Raw genomic sequence first — 14,453 nt, 5'->3', positions numbered from 1 at the left:
TTAGCTCTAGTTAGGTTTAACATTCCAGATCCGTCTATGTCCTTCCTCAAGGTTGAGGATCATCTAGAACTCTTACACATTATCTCATTTGCTCCTGTATCTGCAGCACTAAAATGGTGCATAGTTGAAGTCAGTAACCTTGGCCAGTTGGCTCAGTAGATAGACTGTCGGCCCAGCATGTGGACATCCTGAGTTTGATTCCTGGTCAGGGCAAACATGAGAAACAACTATCTGCTTCTCTTCCCCACTCTTTCTCCTTTCTCTCTGTGTTTCTCTTTCACAGCCAATGGCTCCATTGGTTCAAACGGCAGTCCCAAGTGCTAATGATAGCTCAGTTGATTCAAGCATTGGCCCCAGATGAGGGTTGCTGGGTAGATCCGGATCCGGGCTCATTTGGGAGTCTATCTAGCTATTTTCCGCTTCCCACTTAAAAAAAGTTAGTAAATATTTGTTAAATAAATACATTATTTACTAATTTAAAATGAGAATGGTCTCTTCTCTCCTTCTAGCAAAGTATCAAAACCCACCCCATCTAGCAGGTTGTCATCTATTCCTCTGATAATTGCATACTTCCCTCAACACAGTAGAGCCTTTTCTCCCTAAAGGTGTTGGAATAGAACTAGATGGCACAAGTAGATGTTCAAGAAAGAAATGTATCACATTGAACATAATGTGTAGAGTTTCTAATAAAATAAATTCACCAATATTTGTAGATAATTTCCAATTAAAAGTAGAACACCTTATAATATATAATGGGAAACTTGAGCACATATCCTGGAACTCAGTAGCTGCTTAAATATTTTTAATTAACTTCTTATTCTCTGAGCTTAAATTCAGGATAATTTGCCATATAACATCTTATCAATTTGTAATCTTTACGTACATAATCACAAGCTTTACAGATGCTCTAGTATGAATGTTTTACTATTCATAGTTTGGTGTCTAAAATTTTTTCTTCAATGAAAATTTCTGTATGATGGATGGCATAATACAGTTATTAATTAAAGCATAAAATAACACTGATTCTGTAAGTTAAATAGCAAGCAAACAAAAAACAAAAGCAAAAGTAATTTGAATTGCATGCTTACTGCCAGTTCTTTCTCTATTTTTTCTTTTTAATTTTGTGGGGAGCAATTTAAAGGCTAGTAGTATATTCAAAAAATTCCTGCTTTGAAGGTCATATCAACTTTAATATATATCCAGTCACCAGAATATTGAATGAACACATACACACATTTATACATGCATCATATACACACACATGCACCTCTCACACACCTTGGCAGAACTGACATCATGAAAGGCTTTATAATATTTTTATAGAATTAGACTAAATATAAATATTCCCCTTGGCTTTCCTTATCGTACACTAATAATATGGCAAAATTAGAAAAAATAAACTGTTTTTACCAGTATTAGTCAATAATTCATGATAACACAACTACAAAATGTGAGATGTGCAAGACCACAGAAATAAGGTTTAAGCTATACCAGTCTATTACCACTCTTACCTTGGAAGAACTCATGGATGGCCAGCTCAGGGGCTAAATGTCTGCCAACAGTGGGTTCAAGCATTCTTTTTCCTGCCCAGACATGGTCATTCAGGTCACATATTCTGACCTATGAAGTTCTTAAATTCTATAGTAGCCTATTCTACTATGTTGGTGCCAAGGGGCCAGTGTCAGAAGAAGTCAGTTTGTAGGTAGAAAAGTTGGGAATGGGACATAATGATTTTTCTGTATTTAAATTTGTCCCCTCCTAACTTTTTGTTACTAGTGTACACATTGTTACTGACTTACACAGTTTTTTACATTTTTATGAAAATGCTTAAAGGTAGTAAATGGAAAGCAAGATATAAAGAAACTAGGACAGATCCATGACTTTCTTTAAGAAAGAATAGAAAAAAACATTCTCTAACAAGATATCTCCACTTACTAGTATCCAAAAAAAGTGAGTAATAAATGACGTGTCAGGTAAAACTAATAGATTATCAGATATTATTATATGCATGAGTTCCTGAGCATAAGAACGATCTTTTTTAATTTTCTAGGGATCTAATATGTGTAATGAGATCCTAATGTTTTATGTGTCTTCCCTGCTATTATAAATGGGCTATCTTAAAATGGTATTTTCTAATTATTTGCTATTTATAAAATTAAAATATTTATATGTATTACTTTTATAGTTTGTAACCCTGCTAAATTATTACCTCTGGTATTTAGTAGAGTCCTTTTATTTTTTTATCATCTTTGTTTGTAAGACTTTATTTATTTATTTTAGAGAGGAGAAAGAGAGAGACAAGAGGAGGGAGGAGCAGGAAGCATCAACTCCCATATGTACCTTGACCAGGCAAGCCCAAGGTTTCGAACTGGCAACCTCAGTGTTCCAGGTTGTTGCTTTATCCACTGTGCCACAACAGGCCAGGCTCCTTTTATTTTTTTTAATAAATAATTATAGTCTGACCCATGGTGGCACAATGGATAAGGCATTGACCTGGGATGCTGAGGTTCCAGGTTTCAAACCTTTAGGTTACTGGCTTGAGTGGGTTCATTCAGCTTGAGCACAAGCTTGCCAGCTTGAGAGCAGGGTTACTCACTGTTTTGAGCATGGGATCATTGACATGATCCCATAGTCTCTGGCTTGAGCCCAAGGTCTCTGGCTTGAGCAAGAGGTCCATCACTTGCTTGGCTAGAATGCCTCAGGCAAGGCATATATGAGAAGCAATCAATAACAACTAAAGTGACACAACTACAAGTTGATGCTTCTCATCTCTCTCCCTTCCACTCTCTCTCTAATAAGAAAGAAAGAAGAAAGAAAGAAAGAAAAGAAGGAATAAAGAAAGAAAGGAAGAAAGAATTATAATCATCTCACCTAAAAGTAGAGATAGTTATACTGCTTTCTATCTATCATTTTTTTTCTTTATTTTCTTTTTTTCTTTATTACAATTATAGGCTTCTAGTGTAACATTAATAGAAATGATGAGATGAGATATCCTACCCTGTTTTTGATATTAGAAGGAACATGGTCAGTTTTTCATCATTAAGTATGATGTTAGCTATAAGATTTTTGTAGATGCACTTTATTAGATAAAGTTTCCTTTTTAATTATTTTATTTATTCCTTTTAGAGAAGAGAGACAGAAAGATAGATAGATAGATAGATAGATAGATAGATAGATAGATGATAGATAGATAGAGAAGGGGGGAGCAGCAGGAAGCATCAACTTCCATATGTGCCTTAACGGGGCAAGCCCAGGGTTTTGAACCAGCGACCTCACATTCCAGGTCAATGCTTGATCCACCATGCCACCACAGGTCAGGCCTAAAGTTTCCTTTCAGTTCATCATTTGATGAGAGGTTTTCATTGTAAATGGATTTTAAATTAAAATATGATTTTTATTTTAACTGTAAATTGATGTTGAATTGAAATTCATCTACTTGAATAGCCCACTTTAGTCTATTAATACACTGTGTTAGGTAGAATTCTAAAATGGCCTCCACATAGCCAAGACCCTGGTAGGTACAAACCTTCTACCAATTAATTATTCTATTAGACACCACTCTATCTGTTGCCATGAAGGGATTCTGCAGATGTAATTACGGCCCTAAATCAACTGACTTTTGAACAGGGAGATTATCTGGGTGGGCCTGACCTAAAAGTGAGCCCTTTATATCTGGGTCTAGAGATCAGAAACGGAGGAAATCAGAGCAGTGCAGTGTGAATGGGACTTGACAAGAGAGAAATCATGTGTGCTGGTGTGGAAGAAGGTGGAGGCTATATATATATACTAAGTAACATGGGCAGCATTTAGTAAATAAGGGTGACCTATGGCTGCCAGCCAGCAATAGCAGGGGACCAGTTGAAAGAAACTGAATTCTGCCAACCAGCTGAATGAATTTAGAAGCAGATTCTTATCCAGTACTTCCCGATGAACACTCATTCTGGCCAACACTTTGATTTCTGACTTGGAGCCCCTGAACAGAACATCCTCCTTATTGGTATCAGCAATCCAAGAATTAGTGAAGCAGGGAACTTAAGTGGGAATAGCTTCATGCCAGCAAGTGGCCTCAATGTGGCCCCAAACCAGGTACTATATTTAAGGCTTGCTCAAGGATTGAACTTTCAAATTTTCAATATTTAAAATTGCTAACAGAGTAAATGTCAAAAGTTCTCATCACAAGAAAAAAATTTGTTATGATATGTGGTGATGGATATTAACTAAACTTGTTGCAGTAATTATTTTGCCATATATATATATATATATATCTTGAGGTAAGATATCAAAATTTTCTCTGCCCTTTATATATCATATGAGGTGAAACTGAAGTGTTATTTATGTTTCCCTTTAATGAAATTATTCTGAAAAATTTGCGATATATTTGAAGTAAAATTATTCCATGGCAGAATTAGGTACTGAGACACCTGGTCAAGTTGGGATACAAAAGATAATACCCAGTAAGCATCTTTACAGTACATTATCCAAAGTATCTATTTCTATGTACCTTAAAATCAAATAAAATAAAGGAAAAAAGAATGTGAAAAGACAATTCATTAAATGGGGGAAAACATTTGAAAATCATGTATCAATATGGCACTTATTTCCAGAATATATATAGAACTCATACTATTTAATAACAAAAAGACAACCTAATTTAAAAATGGATATAGGATTTTAATAGGTATTTCTCTAGAGATAAACAAATGACCAATAAATACAAGAAAATTAGCTCAATGTTGTTAGTCATTAGGTGAATGTAACTCTAACCCACAGTAAGATAGTTTCTGATTTGAACAAACCAGCAATAAAATATATTGAATAAAATTGAAAAAGAAATTATTCATAAGAATTACTGTTGATCTGTTAGGCTTGATAATGGTTTTAGGGTATGTAGGAAATGTCCTTATCTGTTTGAAGTTTATCATGAAGTATTTAGAGGTGCATTCTCTCATGATGTTTAGAATTTAGTTTAGAATGTTTCTGCAAAAAAATATTTCTAACAGTTGTTAAATACAGTTAATGAATCCATGGGTCTTCATTATACCTGCCTTTCTATTTTTATGTGTGTTTAATTAATTAATTAATTAATTTCATAATAAGAAGTTTATAAATGGGAAGGGGCAGGGGCTAGAAACAACATCTTGTTAATGTTTGTTAAAATCTTGAGTTTATTCTGTATATGATACATTTATAAATGTATTTCCTACAGTCTTTATTTTGGTTATGGTAACATCATTCACACATTCATTCATTCAGTAAATATTGACTGTGGTCTTATTTTGTGCTAGGAATTGTGCTGTTGCTGGCCACTTGGTTTTCCAAGTTAGAAATCTAGAAATAGGAAAATAAAAGAAAACTCAGCTAAGCCATTTCTGGACTACTGACATACAGAAGTGTGACTTCTCGTTAATAGGTATTTTTTTAAGGTGCTAAATTTGTTGTAATTGTTTATGCAGCAATAGAAAACTAGTGCATACAGTAAATTATAGTGATGATTTTCTGACATTGAACCAATTTTTCATTCTTAGAAACACACCAATCAGTCATGATTTATTGCCTTTTTTATATGTTGTTGGAATTGACTTGCTAGACTTTGTTAAGGATTTTGTGACGATTAGTCATGTATGTAGTAAGATTTTTGTGCCTATTTTAATGTCTGACGTTGTCTTTTCTTGGGATGCTTTTGTTTGAGTTTGATGTAAAGGTAATACTGGCTTTATAGAATGAGTTGAGGAGTATTTTCATCTTTTCTATTTGCTGTTGGAATTTAGTATTTTAAATAGAGATGGTGTTATTTAGGTTTTTATTTCATTTGAGTCAATTTTGGGAAATTGTATGTTTCAATAATTTTTCTACTTTCTAGATGTCAAGTTTCTTGACATAAAAATAGTACATAGTATTGTCTTATTATAATTTTAATGTCTCTAAGATTTGATAGAGAGATCTAAGCTCTCTCTCAATTTATATTGTGATTAGACTAGGGATTAATTGGTTTTGTAATCATTCAAGGTAATAATTCTCTCTACTGTTTGTTTTCTATTTCACTGATTTTAGCTCATTTATTATTTCCTTTCCTCTACTCGTTCCCACCCCTCATCCTCGACTTCTTACTACTATTATTTTTTAATTTTTTTTCTACTTGGTTGTTGAATAAACCTTAAGTTATAGATCTAATTTGGTCTTCAAGCAGTGTTTTTACTTTAATCCCAAAATGTCTGAACTGTTGTATTATTATTATCTTTTAGTTCTAAATATTTTATAATCTTTTGAGAATATTTTATTGTTGCATTGATAATTGAAACTTCTAAAAATTTCAATGTTGATATTCTTAGTTGTTTCATGATTATTAATTTTTAATTTAATTATCTTTAATTAAAAAATGATTATACTACACTAAAATTAAGACTTGGTCAATGGCCCAAAATATTATCTATCTTGGTGAATGTACTTCCTTTGATTTGAAAAAAAATGTTTATTCCCCACATATTAGGTGTATAGTCTTCCATGGATATAAATTAGTTCAAAATGATTAATGATGTTGTTTAGAGGGTATCCTTGCTAATTTTTGTTGTGTTGTTGTTTGTTTTTTTATTAACTAGTGAGATGGGGATTTAAAATCTTTAGTATATTCTGGTTTTTGTTTCTCCATTCAATTTTTCTTTCTTCTTTTGGAGTATTTGAGTAATTTTGAAAATTTAATTTTAATTTACCTATTATTTTTGCATTGTACTCTTAATATTTTAAATTCAATGTTATTTTATCTCTGGAATTAGTCATTTACTTTACCCCTCATGCTAATATTTTACTTCACAAAAAATGCAGAAACCTTGTAACAGAATGGTTCAATTACCACTTTCCTTCATTGCTACTGATGTTATTAATGGTCTATGTGCTATATCAACTTACTGTATATTGTGCCTCATAAGATAATCCTGTAATTTTTTTATTGAAGACACATTTATTTTAAGTAAATTAAGAGAAAAGTTGTTGCTTATATTTACTCAGATATTAAAGTTCTTCCAATGCTCTTCATTAGTGTTTGAAAGCTTTAATTTTCCTACATTATCATTTTCAGGCCTCACATATTTTTTTAGTATTTCTTACAGCATAGTGTACTGGTGACAAATTCTCTTAGTTTTCTTTATCTGATGTCTTTATTTTTCTTTATTCTTGGATTTACACTTTTTTTTTTTTTACCAGTGCTTTCACTGTGTATATAGAATGTATTCTTTTCTTTTTTTTTTTTTTTAATTCACTTCTGAAGCCATCTGGCCCAGGACTTAGAATGTATTCTATAGTCAGTGGTTCTTCAGATATCTGTAACCATTCAAATATTTGTTCCCTTTATGCACTATTTAATTGTTCTCTGGCTACCTATAAGATTTTTGCTTCATTTTTGTTTTTAGTAATCTAACTGAGATTATGTCCGGATGTGTTCTTATTTAGTCTTCTTGAGATGTGCTGAACTTTTTGAATCTATATATTTATATTATTAACTAAAGTTTTGAAAAGTGTCCAGCCCTCATTCCTTCAAATGTATATATATACAGATATATATATATATATATATATATATATATATATATATATATAATTTTTATATAGATTTTACATTTTTAGAGCAGTTTTAGGTTTATAGCAAAATTGAGAGTACAATCCAGGGATTTTCCATATACCCCTTGCCCCACAGACACAGACTCCACCATTATCAACATCTCCCATCTGAGTAGATACATTTGTTACAATTCATGAACTTACATAAGCACATCACAATCACCTAAAGTCCATAGTTTACCTTAGGGCTCACTCTTGGTGTTGTATATGCTATAGTTTTAGACTAATGTATAATGGCACGTATGCTTTATTATAATAATATGAAGAATATTTTCACTACTCTAAATATCCTCTGTATCCAGCCTATTCATCTCTCCCACCATTCAATCCTTGGTAACCATTAACCTTTTTATTTTTTCTATAGTTTTGACTTTTCCAGAATGTTATATAGTTGTAATTATACAGTATATAGTCTTTTAGGTGGTCTGTTCTACTTAGTAATATGAATTGAAGATTTCTCCATATATTTTCATGACTTGATCATTTATTTGTGGCACTGAATAATATTTACTGCTCACAAAAATTAGGAGATATTTTATCTCTTCATATTCATTTTTGAAATACCCTTTAAGTTTTGTGAGCAGTATCCCACTGGATATACCATAGTTTATCCATTCACCTACTGAATGACATCTCTGTGTTTCCAAGTTTTCATTATTATAAAGGTACAATATACATTGTGGGGAAGGGTTTTTTTTTTGGACATAAGTTTCAACTCCTGTGAAGTGCCAAGGAGCACAATTTCTGCATTACATGGTAAAAGTATATTTTTACTTGTAAGAAACTTCCAAACTATCTTCCAAAGTGCCCATACCATTTTGCATTTTCACCAGCAATGAATGAGAGTTCCTGTTGTTTCACATTCTTGTCAGCATTTGATGTTGTTAGTGTTGTGAATTTTGGCCATTCTAATACGTATGTAGCAGTATTTCATTGTTGTTTCAATTTGCATTTTCCTGATGACATGTGATATAAGGCATTTTTCATATGCTTATTAGCCATTTATATTTCGTTTGTGATGAAGTGTCTCGTGCTTGGGTTTATTTAAAAAATTGTGTTCTTGTTGTTTTTAAGAGTTTTTTTTTTGTATATTTTGGATAACAAAACTTTATTAGATCTTGAATTTTCCTCCATTTTGTCTTTTTATCCTTCTTCTAGATTTTACAATTATATGGATATTAGGCCTTTTGTTTTTGAAATCTGACCTTTGAATGTGTAATTGAAGAGTCAGCCAGAAACATGGATCAAGTTTCATGTGTAGAATTTGGTCATTCCTTTCATTAGCTCATTCCTATCTGAGATTACTCCCCACTTCACACACACACCCAATCCTGTTCTCCGGTGGCCTTCCGTGCTCCAGACTTCTTCCCATGGTTTGTTGACTCAGAAAAATGATTGACTTTTTGCTGTGGTTTAGCTGCCCTGCATCACACTGCAGCTACTGCCATCCTAAGAGCAAAGGTACAGAGTGAAAAACTTACACTCTGCTGGTTATTTCCTTCAAGTCTTTCACTTGTTTCCAAAATCTGACTGCTTTATTCAAGATTGATACCATATCAACAATATTAAAAATACATGGTAAATTTTGATGTTACTGAAAATATTTAATTATGCTGATTTTTACCATATATAAATATTTAAAGTATTTGATTTAGTAAAGCAAAAAACTAAAGTCGTAGAATAATATGTACCTTGTAAATTTGTTATGAAACATAAATAAAATAATGTATATAAAGTATTTAGGGGAATGTCAAGCAAAAAATAGGTATTTAACAGATAGTCTATCCTTATCTTTGGCAATAAATTGATGCCAAGAAAAGTCAGTACTTATTTATTTTGTTGCATAAATCCAGGCAAAAAAAGTTGTTGGATCCACTAACATTTGGATATAAAGAAATGACTATTAGGAAAAGTGTCTTCTGGCATGATGCCTTCCTGAAGAGAATTTTGGACTGGAACTGAATTGCTGTGGAGTCTCAGCCAGTCTCCAGCTCCAGCGTATTCTTTGAACCTGACTAGAACTCTTAGCCCAGATAAAGGATGCTTATTTACCTTTCCATAATTTTGAGTGTTTAACCTGCATTTTCAACTTTAATTAACAAACATCATATGCTTGTTTGCCATTTTTAGTGTGTTTTGCTTTCAGTCCATAAAGAAAGATTGATTTGGGTTCTTAATAAGGGAGTACACTCTATTGCAAATGTCATTGTATATTATATATATCTGTATTCCATTTAAAACTTAGCAATATGAACAATTTGTGGATATAGATGTGCTGTGTATATATGTACATGCATGCTAACTGATAACATTTAAAAAAAAAACATTTAATCTATATATCTCAAGTCCTTAACTTCAGTTCTAAGTCCCTAACTGGAAAGGAAATGTCTAATTACCTTTGGGTAATGAGAAATGTTACATCATTCTATATCATTCTAAGAAATACTTGGTACAAAGTTTTATTTGTTAATATATTCCTAAACTAATGCACTGTAATCCAAAGAGAATTCTGCATGGTTAAGATTATAGAAATATCCTTCTTTTATAAAGCCCTGAAATGGTCTTGAGCCATGAAGCAGATTTGTTTCAGCAGAGTTCAGGAAACATAAATTGCTATGAGATTGTAAAAAGCACATTGGATATAGGCCAGTTATTTTACCCTGAATTAAAAGAGCAATTTAAAAATCAGGACACTACTTTATTTTTTTAACCAATAACAAATAGGGATTTCAGATAGGGAGCAATATATTTTGATTAATTTTTCCCTTTTCTGAGGGAACCTGGCAGCTTTGTCCTTCACCAGCTGGAGTTCATGTTAAGGCCTATGGAACAAGTCAGCCAACAGTGAGTTACAATTCTAAGCTTCACGGCTTGGATACTGCCTTGGGAGAGCCACTTGCTTCAGTAAAGCGTTTTTTCAATTTCCCACTAGGGGGCTGAGAATACAAAGGTATTGCACTAGTTTCCCTGTGTGACCAGACTTCTCTGAGGAAGTCAAGCTTCTCATTTATCCCTATCTGCCTGATTTCCTGAATATTCTGGATAGTCAGAAAAGTAACAGAGCTGTTAAGATTAATGGTACTGTTCTAATTATGCAGTAAACAACCATGACCTTCTCAATTTAGGAAAGAGTTAGGTCGACAATTTTCCATTACTTTGATTCATCCTGATTGGCACAATTCTTAATAAAATGTAAATAACCACTGTTGTATGCCCAGGTTCTTACTGGGTGCAGTACTTGAAATTTTGCTTTAATTCTTTTAAATTTTGTACATCTGCTTTGCTTTGCTTCCTACTTGTCTAAAAACAATTTAGATACTAGGTTCAGTGTTGTTGTTTTTTCTTTGAAATTAACACATAAACATGTTGGTCAGTTCATCTGAAATTGCCTTTAGAGTTGTACCGATGCTAAGTTTTTCACCATTCACAACCATCACCCACGGACAGTTTCCAGAACAGTACTTATCTCAGTGCAAATTATTAAAATATTTGTTGATCAGATGAAAGTTTCTTTATATACATTTGTGTGGCATGGAGCATACCATGCCACACAAAAATATATGACTTTTTACATCAACACATAGTGTAGATCACTTGCTTCCCTGAAGAAATAAGATGACTTTTTGACATGTATACTATTTAAGAAATTCTATACCATAATGCAGTTATATATCAAGGAGCAAAGGCATGTGGTCAAATCATTTTAACTATAATTTATAGACGACAGTCACTTTTACTCTTTGCCCTTTTCTAGCAGAAGTTCCATATTAAAATATATATATATATAATATATATAATTATTGGGCAGATAAAATATATTATGCTCACTTTGTTAAAGATTGTGCTGCCTATGTGGAAGCACGTTGCCCAGGTGATGATATTAGTTGCTTGGGATGGGTGAGATTATGTTATTAATCAAATAACATAATCGTGCAAAAAAGGTTTTAAAAGGAAGAGAGATCATGTTGTTCCAAGAGAACAACATGGCTTTCGTGCAAAAAAGGTTTTAAAAGGAAGAGAGATCATGTTGTTCCAAGAGAAGAATGATTACATTCTAGGGGGAGCCCATGCTAGAGGAGAGCAGAGAAAGGCCACGTGGAGGAGAGGAGAAGCAGCCAAGATGGCAGAATGCTGAAGGAGAAGCCAGTTTGTGCAGAATTTGTGCAGAGAGAAGGAGATGGGGAACAGAGGTGAATAAGGCTAGTGAGCTAGAAACCTTTGATTCATGGAAACTCAGATAAGTCAGTAGCTTTGTGAACACTTAATGAGTGGGTTTTGGAGCCCAGTTTTTACTTACCGGCCAGGTGCAAGCTAGGATTAAAGGTAACAGCCCACCAATTCTTGGCTATGTTGTTTCATTACTGTCTATCTGAATCTAATGCGAACCTGCATGGGCCAGGCAGCCGTGATGGTGGCCCTGGCTACTGCCTTTACAATAATATTTGCTAATTGAAGCTTGATTCTAATTATTATATTTAATTTTTAGAAATGTAGATTATATTGACATTTATGGTCGTTATACCATTTTATTTAATCTAGCCATTTGTATTTACCACTTAGATCTTTTTCTCCTGAAAAGGAAAAAGAATAAATTAGATTTTCTGTTTTGGATTTTAAATATTGCCTTTTCTATATAGTGATCTAAGATATAATTGAACTGAGATAATAAGAAATTTTTCTATTAGTTATATTTTGCTACCTGTATAACACATAGACTAAAACACTAATATGTTAGCATAATCTCAAATTCTAGATCAAGAGAATCTTTCCTTGTTCCTAATACCTTGACTCCTTGGGTGTACTGACATCTTTGATAATATTTGGTTTTATTAAAAACACTTGATTAGAGCTTATTCAAGATGGTGCTGGAGTAGGCGGACGTACCAACATCTACCTCCCAGAACCAAAGTGGATTACAAACTAATTTTAAGAACTATCATCTGGAAAAACCAACTCTGGACTAAACTAAGAGGACTCTTCAACCAAGGAACACTGAAGAAACCACACCGAGACTGGTAGGAAAAGCAGAAATGCGGAGAGGGCTGTCCAGCTTCTCGGAGCAAATGGCAGCAGGGAGAGACTTGCGTGGCGGGGAGTGAGTTTAGCAGAGAGGGGAGGGTCCTGAGCCCCAGGAACAAAGCCCCAGCCTGCATCCCAAGAGCCCAGAAGAGGCGTAAGGACAGTATTTAGCTGGAAATAAGTCAGGATACTGTTTGTGAGAAAGAGTCTGATTTCTCAGACCCAGGATCCTTCTTAAAGGGACTGCACAGAACATCTCTCTCACAGCCACTCACCCGGGGCTCCTGGGGATGGGGAGAGAGGAGAGGACCAGAGTAACAGGAAGAGAGTGTAATCTAGGAGGCACAGGGAGAAACATTTTGGGAGATAGACAACCTAACCTCTGGGACAAGTCACTCCCCAAAGCTGAAGTGAATATTTCCCCCGGAAACAGCACTACCAGCAAAGGGAAGCAGGAGAGCAGCCAAAAAAGCTCCACTGCGGCACTCAGAGCAGAGTCTCATAGAAAGAGGGAGCTTCTGGGTCTACAGTAGTGAGTCTTAGGGTCCGAGCTGCAACGCCCCCACCAACTCAGCTGAGGGGTAGCCGGAGGGCGGGCGGCAGCGGGAGACAGAAGCCTGGTTCTGTGGGCAAGGGCGGAAGCCAGCTGGCCACCACTGACCTCAAGTGTGAGCTCAATCTTGCCCGGCTGGGGAGAAGGAGCGTGCAAAAGCAGTCAAGCTTAGCTGCTGGCAGCCTGTAATATAGCCTGCGGAAGAAGGGCAGGAACCCCGGAAAGGGTGGAGACCAGCCCCTGAGCAAGGGCGCAGGAGCACAGCCTTGCCCCGCCCGTGAAACCCAGGCTTGTGGTCTGACTTGGTAGCCGGCTCCTCCCGTGGGAGTGGAGCCAAAAGCCCAGAAGAGGCGGAGTTCCGCTACTGAGCTGAGCTTGGGCACACAGTCCTACCCGGCGGTAGAGCCAAGGCTAGCAGCCGTTCCTCGAGCGAGCTCCTCCTGCAAGGGCAGGGCGAAATCCTGGAAACAGGCAGAGACCCGCAGCTGAGCAAAGGTGCTCACCAGTGCCCTCAGGACCGAGCATAACGTCACACACGAGGGCAGGGCAAAGGCCAAGGCCACCAACGCTTGTGCACCCGAGCGGGTGATCACAGCCACTCCCATGAAGAGAAAATGTGGAGGCAGAGAAATACAACACAAATAAACCAAGAGAAATCCCCAGAAAAAGACCTAAGTGAATCAGATAAAACCAAATTACCAGACACAGAGTTTAAAATAATGATTGTTAGGATGCTCAAAGATATTAGAACAACCATAGATGGCCATTACAAAAACCTAAATAAAGAGATAACAAATATAAAAAAGGACATTGAAATAATAAAAAAGAATCAGTCAGAAATGACAAATACAATATCTGAAATAAAGAACACAATTGAAGGAATTAAAAGCAGGATGGATGAAGCTGAGAATCGAATCAGCGAGTTAGAGGACATGATAAATAAAGGCATGGAAGCAGAGCAGAAAAAAGAAAAGAGACTCAAAAAGTCTGAGGAAACTCTAAGAGAGCTCTGTGACAACATGAAGAGAAATAACATCCGCATCATAGGGGTTTCTGAAGAAGAAGAGAAAGAACAAGGGATAGAGACTTTGTTCAAACATATCATAGTGGAAAACTTCCACCAATTAAGGCAGGAAAATATTTCACATGTTCAGGAAGCAGAGAGAACTCCATTAAGGAGAAACCCAAAGAAACCAACACCAAGACACATCATAATTAAAATACCAAAGCTAAATGATAAAGAGAAATTACTAAAAGCTGCTAGAGAAAA

Source organism: Saccopteryx bilineata, chromosome 1 (genome assembly GCF_036850765.1).
Source record: "Saccopteryx bilineata isolate mSacBil1 chromosome 1, mSacBil1_pri_phased_curated, whole genome shotgun sequence".
Classification (NCBI taxonomy): domain Eukaryota; kingdom Metazoa; phylum Chordata; class Mammalia; order Chiroptera; family Emballonuridae; genus Saccopteryx; species Saccopteryx bilineata.
Note: the sequence above shows the minus strand (reverse complement) of the source record.